At 46.3% G+C, this 11,109-nt stretch overlaps 1 non-coding gene and 1 pseudogene across 1 annotated transcript; both read right to left on the reverse strand.

Annotated features, from left to right (window-relative positions):
• Nucleotides 1-7,549: 7,549 nt before the first annotated feature.
• Nucleotides 7,550-7,701, reverse strand: LOC144774569 (5.8S ribosomal RNA). The gene has a single exon (XR_013600365.1). It is a non-coding gene; the product is annotated as a 5.8S ribosomal RNA (ribosomal RNA).
• Nucleotides 7,702-8,660: 959 nt separating this feature from the next.
• On the reverse strand, nucleotides 8,661-10,402 carry LOC144774777 (18S ribosomal RNA; annotated as a pseudogene).
• Between the last annotated feature and the right edge of the window lie 707 nt (nucleotides 10,403-11,109).

Below are 11,109 nucleotides of genomic sequence, written 5' to 3' on the forward strand. Positions count from 1 at the left end.
CTGCCCCCTATGTACAAGGGTGGTCTACATAGGAGGCAGCTCCAAAATTAGGACAAGGTAAATCCTGGTCTTAAGTTGGCGAAACTAGGAGAAATGCATTATTTCTCCTCGTTGTTGCTATTTCCATGTGTGTCACCTTTTGCAGCACATATGGAAATAGCACAATGCCAGGGATTGTTTATGTACAGGAAAGTACCCCTTCCTATACATAAACAATCTGTAAAAAAAACTGCAATTTTTTGACTTTCATGTGTGCTGCATTACGCAGCACACATACAAGTGACAAAATGACATTTTAGAATTGTTTATGTGCAGGAAGGTACCCCTTCCTACACATAAACAATCTATCCCCTGTACGCAGACACCCTTGTACTATGGTGCAAGAGTGCCTGCGTTGGTGCTACACTGTTAAGTGTTGCAACAGCGCAGGAGGACATTCAAGGCTGCCCTGTATCCTTGTAAATAGGGTGCAGCCTTGTGTTTCAGAAGTGGCAGAGTGAGGCGTTAAGCCATGACGGCTAAGGCCTCACTCCGCTACTTCACTTGTACCTATGCCCCAGAGAGAGTTATGTATAGGTAGGTATTCAGATTCTGCTGTTAAGAGAGAATGTTTGAAATCAAAGAATAAAATCCCAATTTCCCTCGTGACATCCCTACTGACTTGAATTACGTTGTAAAGAGATCCATTGATACTTCATGCTCCTTGGCTTGGGCTGTCTGCTTCCATCCTCTGCAGCACGGTTCATTGCCTGAGCAGTCGAGTATTAGTGTGTCTGTATTAGGCCCACGTCGTATGTGGCTGTGATGAATACACAATGCCTAGATCCCGTTTAATTGGAACGTCGTTCTGCTATGCCAGGCACAACAGCAGGGTATGTTTTCAAAAGAATAGCACAATATGCACATGACTCTTAACAAATTCATAGGAACATCGCTAAAACTTGGTTTTCAAAGCTCATTTGAGCATCACCGCAGGTCACGGCGTTCTCTTAATTACTCATACCATGGAAATGTCCGTCACTGGTAAAATAGGATATATTTGCTCCTCTGAGCACTACTGTTTTTCCTTAATAGGATTTGGCTCTCCCAAGAATGGTTTGCTCTGATGCAACAGGTGTGAGCAACGATAACACCGATTTAAACAATCTAATGATGTGTTTGGTCATTTGCAGCAGGTTTAAAAAAAAGTTATACTGTGCATTACCTTGATTTTCCCTGAAAATACTTGCAGGAAATCCACTTAACGAGATTTTTGTAAATGTATATCAATCCCTGATTTCCTCACTATTGAGGTGTAGACTTTGCACTTTAGCACCAGTTCCCTTCAATATTAAAATGTAAGAAATCATATAAAATAATAATTTATGCATACAATCCAAAAATATCATAAATCAATACAGTTATAAACACGACAACTGAAATGTAGCTAAAAACAACTCCGCTGTCTTGCATTCACTGCATGTCATACTGGACAACAAAAGAGTCATTTTTCATCATGCCTTAATCATTTATCCGAACAATATTTCGAAACAAGTCTGTATAAATAAAAAATAATCCAGTATGGCTGTTCCACTCTCTGAGTAAACCTCATTGTAAAAAAACACTTCAGGAATATCAAATTTATCGGTGTTGTTACCAATGGTGTTGATGGGGGTGAGAATCCTGGTGCGTTGATCATTTCCTTTGCCACTACTAAAACCTGGGTAGATCCCAAGGGGTGCTATTTGGCTGTGAGTGGAAGCTGGAATGATTTGTGACTGGTGTGGCCTCCATATACATCCCCCAGGCCTGGTGAAGCTAGGTGGCTAGATAATGGAGGCCCCTAAAGCTTTGCTAATGGTGGTAAGTAAACTTACCTTAACGCTACAGGGTAACATAGACAAGATGGCAACATCTGGATTACCCCCTAGGGCAGACACCAGTTTAAGGGAGTTTTTTGATACAACAGGGATAGCTGACCTTTAAAGGGAACACAGTCCCCAAAGGAGGCACTACTATTATGCCTCCAACTCAATGTAGTCATTGTCTAGGCTGGATTTTTCTGCTGGGGCCATGTGATAGTCTGGGGGACTTTAGGTGAACATGTTACCTGTCATGGGGTATTTTAGACCATGCTCCCATGGTGACGAAGCTCCAGACAGTTCGACAATACATGCCACTGACCACTATTTTGAGGAGAATAGAGGGACGTTAGAGTCAACCACTACTGTTTGGGAAGCCTACAAAACATTTCTGAGGAGACACCTGATAGCACCCATCATAGGGAAGAGGCGGTAGAGGGAGAAAGAATGCAGTGAACTAGGGACCAAGTTGATGCAGGGTGGGGTGGAATACATGGCACACACCTCCGGGGAGATGGTACAACATCTGGTAATACAAAGGTCCCTGGCCTGACAAGAGGCAAGGACACAATACGGGGACAAACAAGGTAAGCTGTGTGAAATTTACAACAAGGCTTGGAAGCTGTTGGCCTGGTTAGCCTGTAAATAGGAGGGCCTGATATGGGTCCACGGGTGGCCATGGTAGGATAGTCAGCGGTAGAGACACCAGGAGAATTTGCAGAGGATTTCGCAAACTACTTAGGTGATCTCTACCACTCAAGACAGAGGAAGACCAGGATGATGTCATTAGGGACCTCCCCATTCCACGACTGGGAGAGAAATCCAGTAAGTCGCTGGAGGTTGAAATTATGGAGTGCGAGATCTCCAGTGCTCCAACCCAAAATAAGGGTAGTAAATCCATGTGCCCAAATGGTTTCCCAACAGAAATAATTAAATACAAAATCACATATTGTGGGCCTATTGCATGCCATGTTTGAAAAAGCCAAGGAGAGAGGTTTTTAACCCAAGGACCTGAGACAGGCATCCTCATACATAAGAGAGGAAACCACCGGAAGACAGTGCTTCTTATAGGCCAATTTCCCTTCTTAATATAGAAACCAAACTTCTAGCAAAGGTATTAGCAAACAAAATGATGAGAGTGGTAAATACAATTATACCCCTGACCAGTCAGGCTTTATGTCGTATAGTTTGAAAAACAAAGAGGGAGGAACCCTACTATTCAACAATAGGGACAGGGTAGATACAATTGGCAAACACAAAGACGTCCCAACTGGCTTGTATCAAATATACGTGTGTTCTAGGCAAGCAAAAAGTCTATCATAAGTTAACATTTTTCATTATACATGTGCTGTTATCTATGTTTAAAGGGTCAATCAACAACAGAGAGTAGACTGTCAGAAAAAATTAAAAAAATGCAAGAAATAAAAACAAATTTCCCAATTTATTCCACAAAATTAAAAAACAATTCATACATTAAAACATTTCATGGTCACCCTTCTGACAAAAAAATATAAAATTCATGGTTCAAGAAAACAAAGTCGATGTAGCGTTTCGGTGATTCACAGAGATGTTCACCTTCTTCAGAACAGTTTTCTCTTTTACCCACAAGACTTGGGTCTAATATCAGTTTTGACTTTCGATAAAATGTAGGCAGAACCAAATGAATATAAGTTTTCAGAATTTCAATAAAATTTCACCCAGGTTAACACCAATGAGTGAAGAACTCCATTTTTAGAGACCTTCGTTGGATGGCACCGTGTTTGTATAATGAAAAAAACTGGTAAGTGCCTGAAGTGGTCTCTTGCTGATCCGGATCAGGAAGAGACCGCAGTGGATGGAGGGAGACTTTTCCGCATTTCGAAGGTCTATCAAGAGCCTACAACTGGAAGAACAAGTGATTTAAAGACTAATATAAGACTCTTCGACTTAGAAGAATAAATCCATGGGGATGGTCTAGGCTCAGTTGCTATCCAGTCGCGATTTGCAAGTAGACCATATTAAAGGTCGCTTGTCAGGCACTTACCAGTTTTTTCATTATACAAACACGGTGGCATCCAACGAAGGTCTCTAAAAATTGAGTTCTACACTCATTGGTATTAACCTGGGTGAAATTTTATTGAAATTCTGAAAACTTATCTTCATTTGGTCCTGTCTACATTTTATCGAAAGTCAAAACCGATATTAGACCCAAGTCTTGTGGGTAAAAGAGAAAACTGTCCTGAAGAAGGTGAACATCTCTGTGAATCACCGAAATGCAGCATCGACTTTGTTTATCTTGAACCATGAATTGTATATTTTTTTGTCAGAAGTGTGACCATGAAATGTTTTAATGTATGCATTGTTTTTAATTTTTGTGGAATAAATTGTGAAATTTGTTTTTATTTATTGCATTTGTTGAATTTTTTCTGACTGTCTACTGTCTGTTGTTGATTGACCCTCGAAACATAGATAACTGCACATGTATAATGAAAATGTTTAACTTATGATACACTTTTTGCTTGCCTAGAACACACGTATATTTGATACAAGCCAGTTGGGATGTCTTTGTGTTTGTCATTTATGTTATATAGAACAACAAGACACAATTTGACGAGCTTATTTCGCTGTCTTGCACGAAAAGACCATATAGGGGAACCAGTGGATACCAAAAAGGGATTTGACTCAGTAGATTGTTCGTACCTGATGGCCTTTGACCCGTCATTCCTGGTATGGGTCAGGTTACTATATTGTGAGCCACTAGCCTGGGACAGAATTAATTATACAAAATCTAGGGAGGTCCGGCTGGGTAGAGGTGCATGGAAGGGATGTCCACTTTGCCCACTTTTATTTACTGAAGCAATAGAGCGTCCAGCGAAGTGGATATGTGGTGATGCACTGGCCAGTGGCTTAAAATGGGATCCTGACTAGGAAGACATGATCTTGATGTATGCGAATGAGGTACTGGTATACCTAGCTGACCTGGAGTTCTTGATTCCATGCATTCTACAGTTCCTTGACATATTAGGAACTTACGCAGGGATCCACATTAATTAGAGCAAACGTATTGCGTTTCTGCTGATGGACTGAACCCTATCCCGTAGGTGGTGGAGTACCCTGAAATGGGAACCAATTTGTTTCAAATATCTGGGCATCTATGTCACCACAAAGCAAGAACTATTACTTCAGGAACATCTGGGGCAGATATTAAAGAATTATAAAGGGATGGTGGGACACTGGTGAAAGTTCCCTATCTTCAAGCTAGGCCAGGTTGCCGACTATAAGATGATATTTTGCCCAAGTTCCCATATGTCTTACAAGACACCTCCTTCGAGGTCCCAGATAAATTCTTATGAAATGTAGACGAGGTGACTAGAGTGCTTCTGTGGGATGGGGGTTGAGAGGATACCCCTCTTTGAAGTACACATAAAAATAAAGGAAAACAACCAAAAGGATTGTTTTTGTGTAGGAAGGTGTTCCTTCCTGCACAAAAACAATCCTGCCTGCATTGTAGGCACACGTGAACCATGGTGCAAGGGTGCCTGCGTTGGTGCTAGGCAGCCAAAAGTGCATGAGCGCAAAGAGAGAGCCCGCATGTGCCATATCTTGATAGATATGTTGCATTCCTGCCCTCTTTCATTCATGCAGACCAGCAAGGTGTCATTGCGTTGCTTGAAAAAATGATAAATATGGCACTTGATTAAAATTGTCTCTGTGGTGAATGCCTCGATGTGGGTTTCTCTGTGACAATGAATTTCTATGCCTCATAGTTATAGCTTTACCTGCAAATGTTGTTATGACCTAATAAACAGATTTTTCAATAAAAAAATATCTAATTTAGACTTTTTGTGGAAAAACATAGCGTAGACATGCCTGATTGGGCCCCTATTGTGGCAGAAGTTTGGGTAAGGTTCCGGAGGTTTTATACACATGCTCTAAAAATGGTGTTGAGTCAGCATTGCCTAAATGAAGTGTTGAGGAATTCTGTTTGAACTACAAACTCATTTCCTCCTGCCCAAATTTTTGTTGAAGGATGCGATAAATACCAGAGGAACCAACATAGATTGGATGACCCTGGATTGCTGGTAAGTACAGATTTTGTGTTGAAGAAAGGGAGGGTCTGGTCATTTTAACTTTAAAGAGATACATCTAGCCACAGGCATCCAGCATAGATCTGATATTAACAATAAGAATCTGTCCCACAGCTGTATTCTGGATTCTTTGTAGCTTCTGAATTACCTGCTGGGATGATCAAAGGTATATACAGTTGGTGTATTCAAGATGGAGGAATATTATTAATACTAATAATTCGATTGAGAGGGACTTTTACCCTGCTAGATAAGGGAAGAATTACAATAGGCATTCCATCATGGAAAAATTACTTTGCATCTTTATTCACTGACAGAATCAGGAAGAGATGACTGTGTTCATTATCATAGTCAGTAAAGACGATTCCCTTTGGGCAGATTACTAAGGCATTCACTCACACAAATACAAATACATATAACATAATGACATCAAACTAGGAGACAAAAAATGTACCAAATTAAACAAGTAGAACAGAAAGAAGAGGTAATGCAAAAACCATATATATATATAAAAATTATACTTCACAGTGTATTCAAAACAGATACAATAAAGACAATAAAGACAGTAATAACCAATATGGTTCATACTCATCAAATCATTACACAATAAAAACATTAAAATATTTGCATAACAAATAAAGGGATAGATTTAGATAAAAGGAAAAGTTAATTCCTATTCATAAACAAGGAGATCAAAATTATTGTCTCTCAGTGCTTTGAGTATTTCTCCTTATATGTTTCGGTGTACACTTATGAAAAAGCCAACACCTTCTTCAGGAAAACAATACAACAATCCCATAAAATCTTTAAAAGTGCTGTAATCCACACAAACTCTGTCATCAGATAATGGCAATAAAAAACTTCATAACTTCATCATCTAGGGCATGCTTCATGGGCTCCTGAAAAGCAAATCTGGTGTTTCTTATGTACGACGAAAAACACTTATACGGAGGGGCACCTCCTACCCAAAATGCTCCTCCAAAGAAACCCAGAGTTTTATAGGGTCATAGATAATCACCACAGCCGATCGAGTTACAAATTAAAATCATATTATGATATGTTGTGCAAGCGCAAAAATCACAGCGGGGCAGACGCCTCCAAGTCAGTATAGAACATATATAAGCGCCGTAATGGTCACCACTCGCTAGTTCTTCGGATACAAAGCGAGCAACGTATACTGCGCCCCAACGAAAAGTTTTCAATGTTGACCCTGAAGTAGTCGTAGTCGGAATAATGACACCAGAGGGTCAAAGGGTGTTGCCAGGGAAGGCCAGGCCCCTGCTGGAGCAGAAGGGCCTGGCATCCCAGCAGCACAGGCCCTCTTTCCCTTGATCGGATCTGGAGGGGTTTTGTCATCCCCAGGAAGCCGGCCGCAGAGGGTGGTGTCCAAGGCGCGAGCGCGTGGGCAGCCAGTGGGACACCACAGACAGCCATGTGCGGCATGCAGTTAGGTACCCCAGGATGGGTCCCGGGGCGGACTGGTCGCTGGACCCCTTTCCCGGGGGACAGGTGCGCCAGCAGCATACCTCCACGGCAGGACCCAGCGAGGGACCCAGCAACGGGCAATCGGGGGTCTGACATTGTGGGGGGACGAAGGGGAAGTGGAGCTAACCCTGCGACTGCCCCAGCCGATTGATGATCAAGCAACCCTCAGACAGGCATACCCCGGGAGGAACCCAGGCAGCAAGGTGCGTTTGAAGTGTCGATGATCAATGTGTCCTGCAATTCACACTAATTCTCGCAGCTAGCTGCGTTCTTCATCGATGCGCAAGCCGAGTGATCCACCCCCAAGAGTCACGTCACACGTCAAACTTTTGCCCACCTGCGGGTGCAAGAGAGGCGGGAGGAAGGCAACGCTGTCTGTCCGCTGCCCGCGCGGTGAGACGTCCCGGGTGCCCCATTCAAGGCTTCCCCTCTGGGAGTCAGACTGCACCATTGGGAGAAAAAACCATTGCCAGGCACTCAGCCCGGGAGCCCCCCATCCACCCACCCATGTGCAAGGAAGGAAGGGGGTTCCTGCCGGTCCCTCCCAGGGTAACCGGGAGGGACCACATGAGTCTTTAAACCCCTCGGCCTCCGTTGCACGTGACCAGGTCAAACCGGGTACCTGGCAATGAGGGAGGGTCGCTCCACATGCACGCCTGCCGTCTGCCACCAGGTGGCCCAGGTGGCCCAGAGCCATGCCGGCAGGTTGGCAATCAGCCCACCACCACCCTCGCCCGGGTTGGAGGCGCCAGAGGGGAAGAGCCAGGAGGCTTCCCATCCCATACGCCTTCCACTGAGAAGAGCCAAGGCCCGCTCACAGTCCCTTGGCCACTTCTCTTCCAGGCCGCCCTGATACACAAGAAGTGCCACTCCTCGGTCGCCCGGTACCCGGTCGGGCCAGGCCCGGACTCGGGCGCGGGAGGGCCCAGCCAGCACCAGGGCTTTCGAGGGAGGGGTGGTACCAGCCCGGGGATTAACTGTCATTCGGTCAACCCCGACCACGCTGGGGGTCTGTGCCAGGTGAACTTGGGTTCCGTCTTGGAGAGGGACTGGGTACAGGGGTTGCCCCCACACCCGGTCCCTCACACATTGGTTGGGCCCCACTGCAGGGGGAAGAGGCCCGCCGAAGTCTTGGTCTTCACCCGAGTGCCCCATGCAGCCACCGACCGCTCCGCAGGACAGGGGTGAACCAGGGCAGGGCTGGGCCCTGAGCCTACGGTGCATGCTTGCAGCAGGCGGCCGAGGGCTTTGGGCTGGCACCGTCGGTCGCTCAGGCCGCTCTGCCATTTCACCTACGGAAACTTTGTTATGACTTTTACTTCCTCTAGATAGTCAAGATCGGAGGACCTCACTAAACCATCCAATCGGTAGTAGCAACGGGCGGTGTGTACAAAGGGCAGGGACTTAATCAACGCGAGCTTATGACCCGCACTTACTGGGAATTCCTCGTTCATATAATAATTGCAATTCCCAATCCCTATCACGAACGTCGTTCAGCAGGTTACCCGTACCTGTCCGCAACGGGTAGACGCGCGCTGATCCATTCAGTGTAGTGTGCATGCAGCCCAGACATATAAGGGCATCACAGACCTGTTATTGCTTGATCTCCTGTGGCTGAAAGCCACTTGTCTCTCAAAGAAGTTGGACGCCAACCGCTGGGGATCGCATAACTAGTTAGCATGGAGGAGTCTTGTTCGTTAATGGAATTAACCAGACAAATCGCTCCACCAACTAAGAACAGCCATGCACCACCACCCACAGAATCGAGAAAGAGCTATTAATCTGTCAATCTTTCCATGTCGGGCCGGGTGAGGTTTCCCGTGTTGAGTCGAATTAAGCCACAGGCTCCACTCCTGGTGGTGCCCTTCTGTCAATTCCTTTAAGTTTCAGCTTTGCAACCATACACCCCCCAGAACCCAAAGACTTTGGTTTCCCGGAAGCTTCTTGGCGGGTCATCGGAATAACACCGCCGGATCGCTTGTCGGCATCGTTTATGGTTGGAACTACAACGGAATATGATCGTATTCGAACCTCTGACTTTCGTTCTCGATTAATGAAAACATTCTTGGCAATGCTTTCGCTTTGGTTCATCTTGTGCTGGTCCAAGAATTTCACATCTAGCGGCACAATACGAATGCCCCCGGCCGTCCCTCTTAATCATGGCCCCAGTTCCGAAAACCAACAAAATAGAACCGGAGTCCAATGCCATTATTCCTAGCTGAAGTATTCAGGCGACCGGCCTGCTTTGAACACTCTAATTTTTTCAAAGTAAACGCTTCAGACCTCCAGGACACTCAGTCAAGAGCATCAAGGGGGCGCCGAGAGGCAAGGGCTGGGACAGGCGGTAGCTCGCTTTGCGGCAGACCGCAAGCTTGATCCCAAGATCCAACTACGAGCTTTTTAACTGCAGCAACTTTAATATACACTATTGGAACTGGAGTAACCGTGGCTGCTGGCATCAGACTTGTCCTCTAATGGATCCTCGTTAAAGGATTTAAAGTGTACTCATTCCAATTACAGGGCCTTGAAAGAGTCCTGTATTGTTATTTAACGTCGGGAGTGGGTAATTTTGCGTGCCTGCTGCCTTCCTCGGATGTGGAAGCTGTTTCTAAGACTCCCTCTCCGCAATCGAACCCTGATTCCATGTTACCCGTGGTCACCATGGTAGGCACAGAAAGTACCATCGAAAGCTGATACGGCAGACATCCGAATGTATTGTCGCCGTCACGGGGACGTGAGATCGGCCCGAGGTTATCAGAGTCACCAAAACGGCCGGTCGAGCCCGGATTGGTCTTGGTCTGCTAAATGCATGCATCCCTGGAGGTCAGCGCTCGTCGGCATGTATTAGCTGTAGAATTACCACAGTTAATGAAGTAACAGATGGAGAGATCAAAAGAACCATAACTGAATTAATGAGCCATTCACAGTTTCACTTTACCAGCCGTGTGTACTTACACGTGCAAGGCTTAATCTTTGAGGCAAGCATATGCTACTGGCAGGATTAACCAAGTAGCCGCACCTGATGATGGGGTGGGAGCAGCGTGCCCATCTCCCCCACCGGCAACCTTCGCGCACCTCTCCATCTCTCGGGAGCCTGCCAGGGGAAGAAGCGGGAGGGCTCGCTGGAGGGGTGTGGAGCGGTGCGGTTGCATGGGCACCTGCAGGCCCAGCCATCTCCCCCGGGAGGGAGAGGCAGGCCAAGGTGCAGCCTGAGCGAGACGCAAGGGTGCCGGAGCCTGGCAGCGGAAGCACCCCTCGGAACAGTCGTTCCGAGCTGCTGTGGAAATGTGATGGGCATAGAGGGGTGACAGTGTGGCGTGGGGGGGCTGCCTACAGACCTGCTGGGCAGCAGCATCGGAGGGCTTGGTGCCACCGGACCCCTCCTGCTCGGGTCAGATCACTGGTGGGCACGAGCTGCCGGGGCCACTCGGCCATTGCTCTGCTGGGTAAAGGGCCTCCCGCCAGGCAGCAGGCCCTCTAGTCAGACGGTCCATGCAGGGTGGAAAATCTTTACTTGAAACAACAGCCGAGGCTGGCCTAGCAGTCCATCCCTAAATGGACCAAGAGTGCCCAATCGATCAGAGTACAACCAGGGCATCCCCTGGCAGGCCACCCTGAGGGGGGGATATGCTGGCTTAGCATCCCCTGTCTGCCTGCTCCCGGGGCTAGCAGACTCTGAGAAAAAAAGACCATCGGGAAGGGGCTGAGAGGCAGGTGCT

Source organism: Lissotriton helveticus, chromosome 8 (assembly GCF_964261635.1).
Source record: "Lissotriton helveticus chromosome 8, aLisHel1.1, whole genome shotgun sequence".
NCBI lineage: Eukaryota > Metazoa > Chordata > Amphibia > Caudata > Salamandridae > Lissotriton > Lissotriton helveticus.